General features: G+C 34.8%; 1 protein-coding gene across 2 annotated transcripts in view; it reads right to left on the bottom strand.

The window, feature by feature from the left end:
• The window catches only part of LOC126763138 (gamma-aminobutyric acid receptor subunit beta), a 106,191-nt gene extending 105,264 nt beyond the window's left edge, over positions 1-927 (bottom strand). For both annotated transcript variants that reach the window (XM_050480386.1, XM_050480392.1), the window contains exon 1: positions 740-927. The gene's annotated coding sequence lies outside the window, so the exon portion shown is untranslated. The remainder of the gene's footprint in view (positions 1-739) is intronic.
• Between the last annotated feature and the right edge of the window lie 17,896 nt (positions 928-18,823).

Consider the following 18,823-nt stretch of genomic DNA (forward strand, 5'->3'; position numbering starts at 1 on the left):
CTTTATCACTTATACACATACATACACGCATTTGGGTGCCTAAAAGTATGTATGTATATGCATAAATATATACACATGAAGATAGTATCGAAGCTTTGTTATGCGCTTTCAATCAAATCAACAACAAAAATCTGGCTTGACTGGCCGAGTAGGCAACAAGGAGTACACAAATTCGTATGCAAAAATAGACGAGTATGTGTGCCGTTGGATACGAACACATACATAGAATTTTATTGGTACATACGCACACACAGGTATAAGTAAGTTCGCTAAAGTGCTATTTTTAAAACAAATTCTTGAAAAAAATATATTTAAACGCTTATTTTTAATTTCAATGCAGCATAAGACACGCCCAATTTCCATGAATAGCACCAATTGTTTTTTTTTTTCAATTTTGCATTAACACATATTAATTTTTTTCTCAAAAGCTGCCAAGGCTTCGATTGCGAGTTAATATATGGGGTTTGCATAAATTTTTGTTCGATACGCCAGTTACTAAATTTCTGTTGAATCGCAAAATACATATATATTGAATGGTCACTTGTATTCAATTTTTTTTTTAATTCTCCTCACTAATCCATTTTCCACAAAATAACACCAATTTTATTATAAATTTTCGACAGGTTTTCATCATAAGTACACTTTTAAACTAAATTTCAAATCAATGGTTTTGCACAGCGCATATATGTAGGCATATATGTAGCTATATAAACGGGTAGTTTAACACAAATTCCTTTACTTTTTTATTGCCGTAGTAGAAAATTTAACTAATTTGTATATTGTTGCTTTGATTGCAATTAGAATTTTCCATATTTTTGCATTGTAAAATCAATTTTCATAGTAAAATCCAAAGTTTTTCCATGAAACTTTTTTCTTCACTTGATTCGAGCGCACGACCAGCCGTTAGTGTGTAATACAAGCGAATATGCAAAGACCGACTGCCCCAGAACTTACATCACGAAGAAAATTCAGGGTGCGTCCAGCTGCTGCCGTAGCAGCAATAACGATGGTTGGCGAGCATATTCGTGTACCTAGTCGTATGCTGGTCGGCTCACAATATACTACGTTACAACAATAGCAACAAAGAGTAGGCAGTAAAGAGGAGCCAAAATTTCAAATGCCATACGGCAATATACTCGGTTATGTGTTTGCATAAGTGTGTATATGTGTAAGTCTCCTTACCGTAAAAAGCGTGCTCTCTCGCTTGCCTATACAACTCTTTATTTGTATTGGTGTCAGCGATTTTATCTCCTGGACTTTTGTTCGGCATATGAAATACCAGCTGAGTTGTTGAGATAACAACCGAATTGCCAACCATTTCAAATTTTTGAATTCAAACTGAGTTTAAAACTTTTTTACCGCTTAGACGCTTTATAAATCACGTTTAAATTAAACCTTTCTAAACTCATGTTTTTCTCATTTGTTAGAAAGTTCCCGTCTCATTGCTCAAATTTTGAATTTACACAGATGAGTTTTCTAGCAAGCACCTAATTTTACAATCTAAGTTAAATACCCGCATCGATTCCCAGCATGCTTCGGAAACCGTTTCCTTTCTTACTCTTTACCTTCAACCAAATTTTTGCTGGAATATGTTTTGAACGCAACAAATACCTGCGGGTAGACGCCCTGCAATCATAAGATAGGGAGGAAAATTTTTTAAACGCCATTCCCTATTTCAGAATATTTGTTATATTCAAAAAGACAATGAAATATCCCCTATTTGCAAATCGTTAAGGAATAATGGAAATAATAAAAAAAATAGATTTTCCGCCTAAATATTGGTTGAATGACCCGAATTTCTCCCGCTGAAGCGATCAAATTGAATTTTCAAGGAATATTCTTAGATATACAAGGTCCGTTCCAAAGTAAACTATTTGAATCTAGCGCCCCTGGTGGCGTCATCTATATGCCGACTGATGCGTTAGAATTCGCTATCTTTATCGCTTGTCAAGTGAGAATTTCATGACATTTCATGTTTGGAAGTGAAGTTATTACGTTTGAAGTGTCAGTATGTTTGCATATCGGTGCGAAAATAAGCTTCGAACAACGAGCCAATATTCAATTTTGTTTTAAAATTTGTAAAACTTTTACCGCATTTTTACTGAACATTTTGTCTTACGAAAAATGTGTGTACGGTTTGTTCAGTACAAACTGACTGACGACCAAAAATTACTCAGAATTCATCATTCGAAAGACGATTATTTGACCAAAAATCACATTTTATCTATTAACCACCCCCCGTATTCACCTGATATGGCACCGCGCGACTTCTTCCTTTTCGGAAAAATGCATTTGCCATGAAAATAAAGTGTTATGCAGACGTAAAGGCCATTCAAAAGGCTTGCACCGGCATACTGGCGGCCATACTGGCCATCGAGCTAAAACACTCGTTCGAGATGCTTTTGGACTTTCCGTATTGAAGCAGAAGAAGACTATTTTTAGTAAAATAAATTCATTTTGCCGAAAAGAAACCATTTGTTCTGTTTTTTTTAAGTCCTGTTCACATTGGAATGCACCTTGTGTATTTGTGTGTAATGATCGAAGGAATACAATTTTAAGAGTTATTTGGATTTATGTACCCTGAGCGAGGGATAATATGTGTACCAGCAAAAAGTAAACATCAGAGACCGTATAAAGAATATAACAGATCAATTGGAAAGTTCTCGGCCTAACAAAGTAAAACTTTTTTTTGCAAAATTCGTTTCTTTTTCAAGCAACATAGTTTCCTTCAAGGTAGATATAGTACACTAATTAAGTATAGCGACTCTCCAACTTTTCGATACCCTTTTTGTAGTACGATTTGTCCTTTGCTTGAAAATAGGCCTTAGTTTCAGCATTTCCCTTTTCATTCGACCAGATTTCTTCCCAATGAACTTATTTTGAGATCTGAGAACAAAAAATTGTTATTGGTTGTCAGATCTAGAGAACACGATTAACCCGAAATCAATTCGAAGTCCAATTCGGTCCACCGTTTTCACTGGCTTGTGACACATTGCATTGTCTAGCTGCAGTACTTTATTTTTCTTCAAACCTTTTTCGGCGATTTCGCTGTTAATGATAGTTCCCTTTTCAAGGAGGTCAATAAAAACTATTCCATGCACATCCCAAAATCAGACGCCATAATCTTGTCAGCCGATTGTTGCGTTTTCCACGCTTTAGAGCGCGTTCATCTGAGTGACTGTCGATTGGACTTCGAAGTGAAATGATGGAGCCATGTTTAATCCACTGTCACATATCGACGCAAAAAGTCGGGTTTATTACGCTTGAATACTGTGCCAAACACTGCTCCGAATCATCACCACGATGTTTTTTGTACAAACGAAAGTTCGCGCGACAGCCACGTTCCACATACGCATATATTCGTAAAATATATCATGTACACGTTCAGGAAGCCAAACCTTAGCTGCAACAGCACTTGTTTTATGGCCAACTTTTTCATTTGGCGAAACTTCTCCACGAAATACGGCATGGATTATTAACTAAAACAATCTTGCATACTCCAAAGAAATAAATATCCCATATAGCTGTCATACAAACTAACCGATCAGAATCAAATCCGTGTTTTTTAGGGAAGCCGCCATTTTGTCAAGAATCAAATTTATGCCTAGTCCTTCAAAACCTATAGTATAATATGTGACAATTATATTTTTTTCTTGGTTTGAATTTAAGTTAATTTACAGCAGACAATTTGCCGCCTGTGATCTTTTTTCAAAGGTCCTCCTGTACATCGTCTAGAAGACAAGGCGAACCAAAAATTTTAAAACTGAATCACCGATTATTAAAGTACATGTATTTTTGCAAATCATCATTTTTTATTTATTATACGCGCGAATATAACCACTAATGCACGATGATCTAATCATATACTTTTCTCAACTTTTTCCTTATTGTTTAGGCTTATATAGGCGAAGCTAAAACATGGTATTGAAGTATAAAAATATTATATATTGATAACGATGATGATAACCGTAAATAATGAAATTGAAATTAGCACCAAAATAATAAATAATCAATCTAAAAACGCATTAGAATTAATGCTATTCAAAAACAAGACAAACGCTTACGAAGGAATGTTCTAATTGAAATTCTACTTCTAATTTTTCATAAAATCTTTTAATTAATTGGTATCAACCAATTACCAATATTTTTTGTATTGGCGCTATATTCTTTTCGGTGTTACTTTGTTCTACAAAAAACAGCAATTTGAATTTTGAAAACATATGATAGCAAGGACTTTTTTCTCCATAAATGCACTTTCATGTTAACTTTTATTGTATCTATCGCACTCATCAACTACTCAAGATCTTATCTCAACTAAACTACAGACACGCTATTTATTTGTTGTTAGCGCAGGTCTACGTAAAGAGAGCGGCCACAACAACTTGCTATGTGCACTCAAGGAACCGCTCGTTTACCAGCCAACTGAAAACTGAGTGCACAACACTAGAACCCAAAGAAAAGTGTGCTTCGTTATATACAGAGCTTATACGAGTATATTTATATTTCGTGACGATGTGCAACACTATACGCGCCATTATACGAGCGAAGGGTTGATAACAATCAAGAGTGGCTAGCCAAACGAAGGAGTCGAAGAAAAAGGATATTAAAAGCAGCCACACTGCCGATGACAGCGACAAACGATGGCCACTGCCATAGCGGCAGTTGGCGGTAGAGCTGAGAGAAGACAAGGCATAACGGAAGCGACGATGAAGCTGCCTTGTGTGGACCAATTGTCGCGCTGCCAATCGGCTGTTTGGTTCGTGTGGACGCTCGGTCAGCCGGTCGTTAGGTCAGTTCGGTTTGTTTGAGCTAAGTGCAGAGCCATCTGTTTGACCTACCAACTCACTGCACGCCCGACTGACCAACTAACTAACGGTGGTTTCATTGTGTGCACTGCGTACACATGTGGGAACCATTTTCCTCCGCTCAAACTCTTACACTTAACATAAATCAGCAAAAATTGTCCACGTTACAACAATAGCAACAAAGGCAAATAATGAAAAGAAACGAATGGCAGGAAGTGTGGCAACAGCAAAGGCAACGACAATGGCGCTATTACTAGAGCGGTATATACATATATATTAGGGTGTCCGTTATTTGCCAAGTTCATTGTTCCTTGGCAAACAATCTCTGATGTTTCAGTTTTTGCCCTAAAAATAAGGATACTACCTAAGAAAGCCATTTATTTTCAATTTAAACTGGACCTGAATCGTTTTAATTTCTCGATCAATTTTATATGGGATTTTTATATATTTTCTTATGCAAAATTTTTCACTGTACAAAAAAGATTTTATTGATTTTTTTCATATAAACATTCCTTTAAAAGTTATACGCAGTCAGAGTTGTACATAAAATCTACTGTATTCTTATAGTATACCATGTTGAATGAGCAACCGAGCAACCCAGAATGAGTAAATCACTCGTATGAATACTCAAATCATTTAAGGGGCTATACCAGTGGGACACTTTTAAAAAAAATTTTTTTTTTGCTTTTCGATAGTTTATATTTCCAAATTTATACTGTGAAATCGGCAAGGTAGTATCTTAAATAGTTTTTGAATGAATATATAAGTGAAACTTTAAACGCGTTTTTCTCGAAACGACATTTTTCAAAATTGCTGACATTATAACTCAGCGAGAAATTGAGCGATCGACTTCAAATTAAAACTGGATATAGTTGAATACATTTGCTATACAATAGACTACGATGTTTTTGATTGGTTGAAAATTGTCAATTTGGCATTAAAAAAACGACCATTTTTTACCTAAAAAAACGATTTTTTTTTTTCAAAATTACGTTATTTTGTTAATTTTTGATATTTTCCAAAGATCGTATATCATTGTGTAGAAAATATATTTAAGTTTAATAAATATTTTGAATTTTTTTGTTTCAGCTACTCAATCGACCGGAATCATGCCAGCAGTTGAGGCACTTTTTTTTCGGCACTTCCGCAGACAGCACATAACTCTGTTATCTATATAAATAAAAATGAATACCAAAAATGTATGTACGCGCATAACTCAATAACGTCTGGACCAATTTGGCCAATTCTTTTTCTTAAATGTTCGTTGAAGTTCAGAGATGGTTTTTACGGCGAGAAAAATTCGAATAGTTTCCGGAAAACCCCTAAAAACAGCCCTTTTCTTTTCCCCATACAAACGTTACATATGTACATATGTATGTATGTATGTACATATGTATATAAAAATGAATGTTTGTATGTTAGTAACACTAAGAGAACGGTTGAACCAATCGTGATGAAATTTTTAAAGTTTGTTTTTTGTGGATCGGGAAAGGTTTAGAAACAAATACCTCATACTTTTCATGAGGAGAAGTCGGAAAATTGGACAATTCCAAAAAGTAACATTTTCCGTACACATTTTTTTCAATTTTTGTTTGTTTTGTTTTTCAATATTTTGATTTGTAAATTATTTGAATCGTTCAATTGCGGTCGCTTGCTTTTTTATTCCGGCTATCCAAAGGAAAAATTATTGAAAATTATTCAGTGAAAACTTTATGTGTGTTTCACACAATGTGATCAATTGCAGATTGAAATTTGTTGCGAAGCCACGAAGAGCTCGCCGTAATATCGGTCGGCGTTCTTTTTGCCATCAACGTATGGCAGCCCAAGGAAAGGCAAGAAGTACACCCAAAATGCGATGACATACGTGCGGAATTATGGATCGCGGTCAATCAGCTAGCGATCGTAACGATATCACAGCACGACTTATTAAACAATTGCTGCGATGTTTGATGGTCATTATCTTGAAGCAACCTATGGTATATATGGTGCTGTTAGATGCTGAATATTTTCGGTTGAGTAGCAAAAAAGAGGTTTGCCGCACGCACACATTCTTCTTTGGATGCGGATGGTGATTACACCAGATCAAATTGATGAAATCATTTCAGCGGAAATTCCTGATTCAGAGATAGATCCAGAATTATACGAAGTGGTGAAAACCAATATGGTTCATGGACTTTGGGAACCTTACAATCCCACATTGGTTTGTATGTCTGACAATAAATGCACGAAACACTACTGATGTGTTTTTCTTTCGGAAACGGAAATGGGAAATGATGGATATTCACTGTATCGGCGTCGCTCACCAGACGACAATGGCAGAACATTTAGCATTTAGAGGCGTGAATATCGACGTTAACAACACATCGAAGTTGACTACGCATGGATCGTACCATATTCGCCACTTTTGTCTAATTCACATTCAAAACTCATGTCAATGTTGAATATTGCAGATTGGTGAAATCGATCAAATACGTTTGCAAGTACGTCACCAAAGAAAGCAACATAGCGGTTATTGGCCTTAAACGATATGAGATCAGCAGTATCAAATAAAGCGCAATAAAGCGCTTTGTAGGATATTTACTTTTACAATTCATGAAAGTTTTCCGACACCAGAACAGAAATCAAAAAATTATGTTTATTAAGCTGCGCTACATTAAAAAATGTAGAAAAATCATAAATAAATCATTTTCGACACAATATAATTTCAACTTTTTTCCATTTCAAAACACATAATTTCACGCAGGACAACGGCTGCGGGGTTAGCTAGTTTTTCAATATTTTTGTAAAAAAAATGTTTCTTATATAGCTAAAAATATACTTTATTACGTCCATAGAATGTCGAAACATTCAATCTAGTACTTTCTTTTAAAAAAAATCACGAAAATCGCCTAATTTTTCATGCGTCATGCCCCTTAATGTATAACTTTAGGGTAAAAATTTATACTTAAAGGACATTTTTCAAAAAATTACTCACAATGGAAATAAGGACACCCTAATATATAAATATATGTATGTATATGTACGAGTATATGCAGTTTGAATAAGATGTGTAGATGTAATGTAAGGCGGAGAAACCGTTAGCGACATGAATAAAAAACAACAAAAATGCCCATAAAAGAGCTTCAACCACAGCAACAAATGGATATTTGCGCTTTTATGCATTTTCAACTTTACATCCACGGACATACCGACATGCAGATATACATTCATATGTGTCCATGTACTCTTAATAAATATATATAGCATATATACATATATACTACATTGGTGACCTGCAAAGTGGCAGGATTACCATGTTCTTGCCAACTGCTTTCCGCAGCAATTAAATTCGCCATTGAAGCATAAATGTGCAACGACAGCGAAATGCTCACGCACACGTTTGCACAAACACAATGTCCTCCACTGTGAATTGTAGCCGCAAAGCTGCGAATTCCAAATAAATTTACTGGATTGCGTTTTCAATTAAATTAATTCGTTTATACATTCTTTAAGTAGCTGAACTGTAGCAGTTTTTGTTAGAAATCACGCATGCTTACTACAGTCGCACGTTTAGCTGTCTTAAAGCCACATGTTATACAAATATATATATAATGTATTTCTCAATCCAAAATTAGTAATTGCAAGTAATTATACTTATTATTATAAATATAAAGAGTGATACTTTTTTCAATAGCCCTTTTTGATTGACCACGCGTGAGTCGTGCATAGCTGTTATGTTATTTCTGTTCAATATTATTTATCATTTCATCGAGGAAAGACTTATGTCTGAACAACGTTTACAAATCGTTCGACTTTATTAAGAAAATTCACGTTCTGTAAAGCATGTGTTTCACAGGCTTCGCTCAACTTATGGTCAACATTTTCGGCCTAATGAGCGTACTTTTCGCAACACCATCACCCATCTTGAGACCTATCATTCATTATTCGACCAAAAAGAACGCGATCAGCACGCAGTGAAGACAATATAACAGCCGGCTGAAACTGTACAAGAAGACCGTGAAGAGCCGATTCGGCGGAGTTTCCAGCAACTCGGATTGAAGAACGACTTTGCTCATTTTACGTACATATCTTAAATTGGAAGAGTAAAAATACGGCTTTTGCAAGAACTGAAGTAATTGGTTCTAAACTTTTCAATTATACATTATCAATATTACGAAGATATTATAATTTTCGCACAGTAGGGTCATTCTTCTTGGTCGGGATCCACAAAAGAAATTTGCATGGCTGCAAAACTCGTAATTAGTCCACTTTTCAAGAGCGTTCATATCAAATATCAGAACCAATGGTAATGAGGCTGGCTTTATACTTTGCTGAAATTTAAAATCAACAAATAAGGAAAGGTTAAGTTCGGGTGTAATCAAACATTGCATATTCGTGCGACTTGCGAAAATCAAAGCCCGGAGAACACCTTCAGGTATTTATAAAAGTTGAAGATGAATTTAAAAGTATCGTTATGATTTCATTCACTCTTACCATTATTAAGATTTATGGAATATTGACAGATAGATGCGGTCAATGTAAAGATATAAAGTGAACCAAAAGTTCGAAGCTATCGGAAATGAGGCATGGTTGCTGTCCATTTTCGAGCATTTTTACAGTATTTGATAGGAATGGTTTATTTCATACTAATATTGGCTCAAAGTGGTCAACTTTTACAAAAGCTCTCATGCAGCTCTTCTTTGTCGTCCCGGCTCATTTATTCAGTGAGTTATCGCACTTTTAATAATTTTTACAATAATTCTTGTCTGAGGAGTGGTATTTTAATGGTTTAATGGTATAGGTTTTATTTTAGTGGCATTTGCGGGCGTAGTAACGTTTCAATTACGCTCATCAACGAACCCGTGCTCTCTTGCCAAAGAATTCCTGTATCAAATTTCAATACGATATCTCAATTTTTACTCAAGTTACAGCTTACAAAGACTGACGGACGGAGAGTCACACAACCGGGTTTCAACTAATCTAGTCGTCCTAATCATTTATATATTTGTGTACAACTCAAAACCTCTCTCGAATAAGATTAAGAAATATCTTCTTCTTCTTCTTAATTGGCGTAGACACCGCTTACGCGATTATAGCCGAGTTAACAACAGCGCGCCAGTCGTTTCTTCTTTTCGCTACGTGGCGCCAATTGGATATTCCAAGCGAAGCCAGGTCCTTCTTCACTTGGTCCTTCCAACGGAGTGGAGGTCTTCCTCTTTATTGTATTCTTTAAGAAATATCATGGAATTTAAAATGGAACAATGCAATGAGATCTTATTATTTATTATATGATAGTTAAAGCTTATATTATGACGCCTATTTTTGTATAAAACATTGGCGACTGATATGCTAAGGATGTATTTGAGGTATCCTGATTACGAATTTGAGTCAAAAATTTCTAATTACATACAGCTGTTTTTGCTATTTTAGTAAATAGTGTTCATTTGACACCTACACCTCTTGACAAATTCTACGTCTTAGCAAATTTTTACTATCATTTTCGAATTTAGCAACCCAAAATTAGCAAGAAACAGCGGTCACATTCACAAAATTACTGTTAGCTAGTGTAGTATTTAAATTTTTAATCCCAAGTAGTGGGTTGATTACTATCACAATAATGCAATTAAAAATTATAGAAAATAAAGTGTTTTGAAATTTTATATTTCCGCGATTGCGCACTTCGTGTTTTACTATTATGGACTAGGGCTCGCACAGAGCCATCCTCTTCAATACTCTAGAGTTTTGGTCGACTAATTTACACATTCAAAAACTTTATACCATATCAATATTTCAATCTGTTTAATACAAAATTAACATTTTCTTATTTATTTATTTATTTATTTATTTATTAACGCACTCAGCAATTATACATAGATTTTTTTTTTCTTTTACATATTGAGTATTAAGAGAGAAATTTTCGAAAAATAACAATACTTTGAAGAAAAGAAAAAAATAACAAATGTTAGAATTAGTTAAGATCAGTATCAGAAAACCTTAAGCAATATCACTTCTTTATTTATTTATTTATCAGAATATCAGGTAAGAATTAAACGTTTAGCCTCACTTTTAATTTTTTCTGCAGACATGTCGAAAACATTCGTACGGTCAGCATACTCATTAATTACATTCGCGATCCTATAGATCGGTGCACGAGTGTTGTATCTCGATCTAACTATTGGTACTTCAATAACTTTTGACTTTCGCAAGTTTACTTTGTACTCAACGAACTCAAATATTTCCACCAACTCTGGAACATCCCAATGTCCATTAATGATATTAACTCCGGTGCAGAAAGTTAGATATTTTCTTCTATTGGCCAGTGTGGGATTACTAGATTCTAGTGCATCAATTGCAACTCTTGAGTCTTTACTCATATTGTGACGATATTTTAAGTGTCTGTTAAACTTTTTTTGTACTGACTCCAATTTATCAATTTGACAACTATAGATTGGATCCCAGACTACTCATCCATACTCCAGCACTGGCCTCACTAGTGCATTGAACAGATCAATTATTAAATTTAAGATTTTTTTTGTGATTATTAACATTAAAATATTGAATTCTTAATCCCAAAATCCTCATTAGAAATTAAAAAAGGAATGTTGGGATAAAAAATTTAAGACCTTTTTTCTAATCCAAAAAAATTTCATTCGTAATGCTATAATGTACCGTGAGAGTATAATTCGGAAATCTTACAAAACATATTAGATAAAATGACCTCCTAGAATAGTTTTTGAACTGAGTCACATATAATTTGGTATATGACCGCTTTGGTTAATTTTGACGGTACTATCTATCATACCATTTTAATGCAAAAGTCTCCACTCTACAGAAAAGGTCGCAGAGATTTTGTCATAAAAAATTCTTCTAAAGGTTATACACAGTTATCTTTATATATAAAAAGTACGTATCACGTTGTTTGTTCGCGATGGACTCCTAATCTACCTAAACGATCGAACCAACCTAGAAGATAGGATAGTTAAAACAATTCATAAATAAAGGTTTCCGTGAAAGCTCTCTTAAATGGACGCCTTTTTAAGCGGACAACTCTATTAACTGACAGAAACGCTGGTAACCATTAAGAAAGCAGCTTTAAATTCGTTATTTTTTCCATTGAAATTTATTTCTACGAACATATTCAAAATAAAATCTCAATCCCTTGGATTCTTCTACCGGCAAAAACTTTTTCGCCTTTATTCGTAAATAGAATTTTCACTATATTGAATAGTTTATAACATGAATAATAGTATAAAATTTATACCACAGCAACGCGTGGCCGGATGACCTAGTAGTATATAAAACCTTAGCCTTCATGCAAGTGATTTATACAAAATATGTTGCTCATACGACATGGTGTACTATGTCCATATGGTAAATTTGATGCATAATATTACTTGAGTATAACCATTTAAAGAATGTTTTTACGAAAAAGATAGGGGAAATTTCGTATTAGAAAATCAGTTTTTCAAGGTTGCAGATTTGTTGGCTTTGGAGAAAAAAATCTATTGCAAAAGATAAAAAATTCCCTTAAAAATTTATTGGAAAATATGAAAATAATGTAAAATAATTTTGGCACGGCTTAAAATAAAAATAAAGAGACGGTTTACGTTGAAACCTTTTGGGAAAAAACTGAAAATTCAAGGGGTGGTTGGAAAAAAAATCAATTTGATAAATAACAGAGACCATAATAGTATCTGCACGTATGAAGAATGTTGTCAGATAAAATGCAAAACGCAACATTAAAAATTGAATTTAGTTTTTTGTTGATTTTGTACGACTGTATATATGTGTATATTATGTTTATGTACAAAGTTTCTGCTGTCGAATATTATCAACTATTCATATAGCTATATAACTATAGCTAAATTTGTTTCAATATGAATAATTTCTATTTTATATTGGTTTTCCTTCTTCTGTTAACTTTTAAGATATCGTAAAAGTTGAATTTTTAGACCACGATGTGGAATTAACTCTTCCTCTGTTACAAAAATCTGTACAAGCAAATCCTGTGTATAATACATAGGCTTGTAGACTAGTGTGGAGGCCGGAGGCAACTGCTCAGAAACTCGCGATTTTATCAAATTAAAACTAATTAGTTAAGTGCTACTAATATGCAATATCACAAACAGTACTTATATTTTAGGATATATTTTTTTACCTAGAAATTAAATGGAGGTAATATAAATCAGTAAATGTACTTAAATCCAAGGTAATGAACTTTCTTGGCAGGAGAAGTAATGCATTTTTTACTTTACTACACATTTTGGCAGTACACACCTACCAATAACGCAAATAATCTTCTTGTCTTAAAATTATACCAAATTTCATGAAGGAATAAAATTTTGTACAACATAAAAATAAAAAAAAACCCAAAAATTGGTGATTTTTCACAAAAATTTTGGGGTTAAGTGAAAAGGTCTATAAACAAAAGTTATAAATCTTTTCTTTATCTAAAACATTACGATACAACTTTTTCTTTAGGGCTGGTAGTGTTACCGGAGATCCAGATAAACCATTCTGAACCCTTAAAAATCAACCACGCATTTCCCTTTCCCGACTTTAGATCACTCGCAAACTATTTTGCTATATTATGTACTGCTTTATCTTTCGTTTAGGATAGGTTAAAACTTACTATGATTTTTTATTTTCCAAAATTATCTACACTCGTCTATAGAGCAAATACAAAAATAGTTTGTTAAATAAGCTTAGTACTTTTTGACTTACCGATCAGATCTGATTTCACTTTACAAATATAAAATATTCTTAACAGCACAGTTTGACTCGATCTGAATGATTTTTTTGAGGTTACCCCTTTGCTTTAGACAATAACACCTGCCAATTTTGATGAATATGTCTCGTCAAATGAAAAGCTTTTCACAAAAGCACTTGAGTCCGATCGTTCAGTTTGTATGGTAGCTATGAGCTACAGTGGTATGATCTGACTAATTTCTTCAGAGATTGCTCCATTACTTCAGGCAATAAACGAAAATTCTTGTAGATATCTCGGCCAAAGGAAGAAGCCTCTCATAAAAGCCCCTTATTCCAATTATTCTGTTTGTATGGCAGCTATATGCTATAGTGGTCTGATATCGGCTATTCTGGCGAAGAATTAGCATCTTGGAGAGAAAAAGATGGGTGCAGAATTTGAAATCGATATCTCAAAAACCGAGGGACCAGTTCGTTAGGGCATGGCAAAGCCGACTTACCTCATCACGCTGACCGTTTACAGAGTGGCAAACTTAACATATTCTGTTCAAGCTATAAAAATACCTGAGCCAGTAGGCAGCGTGAGTTGGTCAAATACAGGATTTAATAATAGAAAAGGGAAAGCTGTAGTCGCGATGGTGCTGTATTTACTCATCTCTTAACAATCCATTCATAGTAGTACTTGGCGTTATTTAAGCGCAATATGAAAGAAACTCTGCGTCGTCTCGTGATCGTAGATGATTATGAAAGATCCACTAGGAGATGCCTCTGCTGAAAGGGTTGAGGCCCAAGGAATCCGCTTTAAAGATTGCGAACACTGTTACAGGTCTCTATTATGCCGAATTATTATATTCGATACAGAAAAACTTTCATATTTAATTAGATTTTTTAGATTCATTGCTGAAACTCCTTTAGGTTATTTACAGACTGATACCAATCTATGGGCTGATGTATGAAAATGTAATATTTTTAATAAGAGAGGCAGGTAATTAAGAAAATCAATATTTCTTATAATGAAATATACAATCCACTGCAAGGTTGAAGAATTCGGGTTAGTTTCCTTCAAGAATTTAAGACTTTAAGGAACTTTACCTTTCACCTTTACCTTACCTTTAAAATCGGCAAGTCGTATCTTGAATTGTTTTGGAATGGCAGCGTTCTAAAAAGCAACCGCTCGCAGGTATTTCGCAGGAGGTTGAAACTTTAAACACGTTTTTCTCGAAACGGCATTTTTCAAAATTGCTGACATCATAAGTCAATGAAAAATTTGACCGATCGACTTTAAATTGGAACTTAGTGTACTTAAATACATTTACTATACAATAACCTATGATCTTTTTGATTCGTGGAAAAATGCCAAAAAAAACACCATTTTTAACCTAAAAAATTTTCAGAACTACGCCATTTTATTAATTTTTGATATTTTCAAAGTCGTGGGTCATTGTATAGGAAATATCTTCAACTTTAATAAGCTTTATGAATTTCATTGTTTCAGCTACTCATTCGGCCGGAATCGTGTCAGCAGTTGCAGAACATTTTTTTGGCACTTCCGAAGACACCGTTATTATACTCTTACAACCAGTTGCTACTGAGTATTATAGTTTTGTTCCCCTAACGGTTGTATGTATCACCTAAACCTAAACGAGATAAATATAGGGTTATATATATATATAAATAATCAGAATGACGAGAATGCCCCTTCCTAATGGTTGAAATCCGGTTGATGCGCTGTCTTTTGTCCGTCCGTCTGTCCGTCCGAAATACGTGCAAGCTGTAACTTGTGTATTAATTGAGATTACTGTATGAAACTTCTGGTGTGCAGGTTTTTTAGTACAAAAAAATATTTCGAGTTCGTAGATGGGCGTAATCGGATAACTACCACGCCCACAAATCACCATTAACCAAAAAGATTTAAGGTGCCGTAACTAAGCACTTCCTTAAAATGTAAAGATTTGGTACAGAGGATCGCAGTAGCAAGGGACACCTGTGGATAAAAAGTTTTGGAAGTGGGCGTGGCCCCGCCCCCTAATACGTTTAACGTGCATATCTCCTAAGCCACTAATGATACAACAACTAAATTTGCCCTCCACGAATACTACAAGAGTTCCTACCGATAGTGTAAAAATTTATGAAATCGGATGAAAACCCCGCCCACTCCCCAAATAACGGTACTGTTCACAACTACTAAAAGCGCGAAAAATCAATAACTAAATGCGGCAGAAGCATATAATTTGCCACCGCGATAGTATGACGAGGCTTTATAGGGGCCGTGGTAAAAATTGGACGATGGGCGTGGCACCGCCCACTTTTTAAATCCCTCTTGATTCTTTTACTTTCCAGTACACAAATCAAGAAGCCATTAATATAATGGGATTAAACTTTGCACGAATAATGCCTTTATATATGCCACTAAAAACAAAATCAAATCCAAGCAAAACAGTTCAAGACCCTAGCTACAGAATATGTGGACCCCAGTGCCTAAAGTTGATTTTTTCGTCTGATTTTGTAAAGTGACTATGTATAATGATTTTGGTTTTTCTAATAAATCTTATTCTGAATATATATATGTAGGTTAGTGTATAAGTTATATGTACATATATGGTGAATGTATATATAAAAATTGCTTGGTTTCCGATCCTGGGGTTGAGGTTTTACATTATAAGGTATTTCCCAGGCTTTGAGAGTATAAAATATTTGGTTGCACCCGAACTTAGCCCTTTCTTACTTGATTTTCAATATTAAAAAAAAGATCTTAAAATATAGCTGAAAATATACCTTATTTTCTTCAAATAACTTCGGAACATTCGATCGCGTACTTCCTTTTAAAAAATTCACGAAAATCGGCTAATTTTTCATGGGTTTCACTGGTATAGCCCTTTAAAGAAATTAGTTGGGCACATTTTCTTTGTTGCCGAGAATTTATGAAATCTTTTCATCAACCGTACACCCATATACTTTTTAATTTATAATGATTTTCCATGTTGATTGCAATTAGTCTAGACTGGGTCTAGTCCTCATAACGATTTACGTCCTGTTCAAATCGGACCACTATAGCATATAACGGACATACAAGCAGACTCGAAATTAAATTCTTACATGGAATATATTTGTGAATAATATTATAGTTTCGTCACAACCAAAGTTTATATTTTTCCCGGTTTTTTTCTATATTTGTTAGACTTCCCCCACTAAGGAAGCCGGAATAACAAATCACTTCAGCCATAGTGGACCTTTGCTTTTTATCACCGTCGATGGCTGAGAAAGCATTTTTTTTAATACGTTATACATTTCACCTCATTCATTTACTCTTATAGTTTAAATTTTCAAATTTGTTATTCACAAAAGAGCCAAACAAACACCCAACTGTTCGGTGACCACAGGTGTTCATTATTGTTGTTTTTGTTTTCCGTGGTGCATTCATATTAAATTTGGTGTCGTCCTAATTCATTAAACCTGCATGTGCTCATTTCAAATTCCATAAACGCGAATCACACAGCGCCGGCGATAAGTTGAAAAAACGGCAACGCCAAGCAATGTCATATTCACGCCGAGTTTATTTGCCAAAATCGACAAAAGTAACTTTTAAATTTTGCAAGTGAAGCATAAAAAATTCACAAGAAACTAACGGTATAAGAGCATTCTTAAATGTAGTGAACATCAAAAAACCAGGGGGAGAAGGAAAACCGAAAAACGAAAGAGCTAAAGGACACATACCTTTCATTGCAGAAAATACTCGATTTGTTTGTGTTTGTAATTTGTTTTTTCTTGTTTTTGTGTTTTGGCTTCCACGCCCACCTATGCAGAATTTATGGTAGCAGAAAGTATTACACTCGATTGTCAAGATTCCTCAACACTATTTTTGAAAAAAAAGTCCTACGAAGGTGCGAAAAGGATTTTCAAGTGTTGTAATGTCGACAACGCGCATATCTATAAAGCCGAAACGTTAGGAACAATCACACTTTAGGAAGAGGAGAAAGTCGCTTGGGAAGCCACAAAAAAACAAAACACTTATATTCGATTATATAGATCAGAAAAGCGTCTTATGACCAAAACAAATTTACTCAGACGTTTAATTTATATTTCCATCAGCTCGATAGAATATCTAAAAGTGTGTGCTCCCAAGTATTTAAGTCTTGATTTCACAAACGCTGTACAAACAAAAAGGAAGGAAGGAGTGTTGAAATTTTCCGCCTCGTGTTCCTTCATACAGCTTCTGCAGCTGGTATCCACTAAAACCCGCAACTAGGGAGAAATTACCTTACTGAAGACGACGAGTACAATGGATCTCTTCCGATCGATTCCAGCGCTGCCAAAAGCTCTTGCGAGGCCCAGGTGTCCACAGTACAACAAACTAGGAGAGTCCGATCAATTCTCCTTCCGCAGTGGCCTTCTTTGAATATGCCTGATTCTTTATAAAACTGCTAAATGGATCAGTGTCTAGTTATTTTCTCATGTTTAAGGCCCCCAGTCGGTCAGTATCATTGGAATGGAGGGCGTACGTTGGGTTTAATATTTGAAAAATATATCTGAAAAAATACAAGAAAAATAAGTTTTGTAACGACACCCAACCCACGTTACCTGATATATAATAGAGATTATTCGTTAAGGAGATAACTTCGCCAACTTAAAAATAACGGTAGCTTTCAATATACAAATCAGTTGAACACAAACATGTTCGCAGATGCAGCTTATAATAATCAGTGTTCCAATATCCGAATCGATAGTAATGGACGTGGGTTTCACCGTCGTTGTAAGCAAGCTCTCTTTGCAGCATTTATTATGAAAGGCGTCTCCATCAGAGCAGAAAGCGAACACCCACATCAACTCGGTAACAAAGATTGGTTTTGTAGCGCTTCGTTGAACCTAACCTTTGTTTCATATTAAACATTTACGAAGGACGTGCCACTACTAATACACAAATATATTAACTACCCAGAGTACAACTTGCTGTTTCTGGCCAAAAACACTGCCTTGGTCGCACGGATCTTACAATCGATCCCAGTGGCACGATGCGACACTGTGGTGTTGGACATTCATTCGCATTGTACGCTGAAAAGTCACTAATGCTGTTTTGCATGTTGTTGTAGATATTCAGTGTGATATTTACTTTTTTTTTAATTTTCCATGTTATTGTTGTTACTCAGAACACGCGTGGCAGAGAAACCCAGACAGCAAGGCGGGTGATGCGATGAACAAGCGGACAGATAAGAAAACATCACGACAGCAAATTCATATTACACCATTTGACATACATAAATGTGTGTGTGTGTATGTGCACATGTATGAATAATATATATATATGAGCACGTATCTGAGACCCACACACATACTTT

Source organism: Bactrocera neohumeralis, chromosome 6 (assembly GCF_024586455.1).
Source record: "Bactrocera neohumeralis isolate Rockhampton chromosome 6, APGP_CSIRO_Bneo_wtdbg2-racon-allhic-juicebox.fasta_v2, whole genome shotgun sequence".
Taxonomy (NCBI): Eukaryota; Metazoa; Arthropoda; class Insecta; order Diptera; family Tephritidae; genus Bactrocera; species Bactrocera neohumeralis.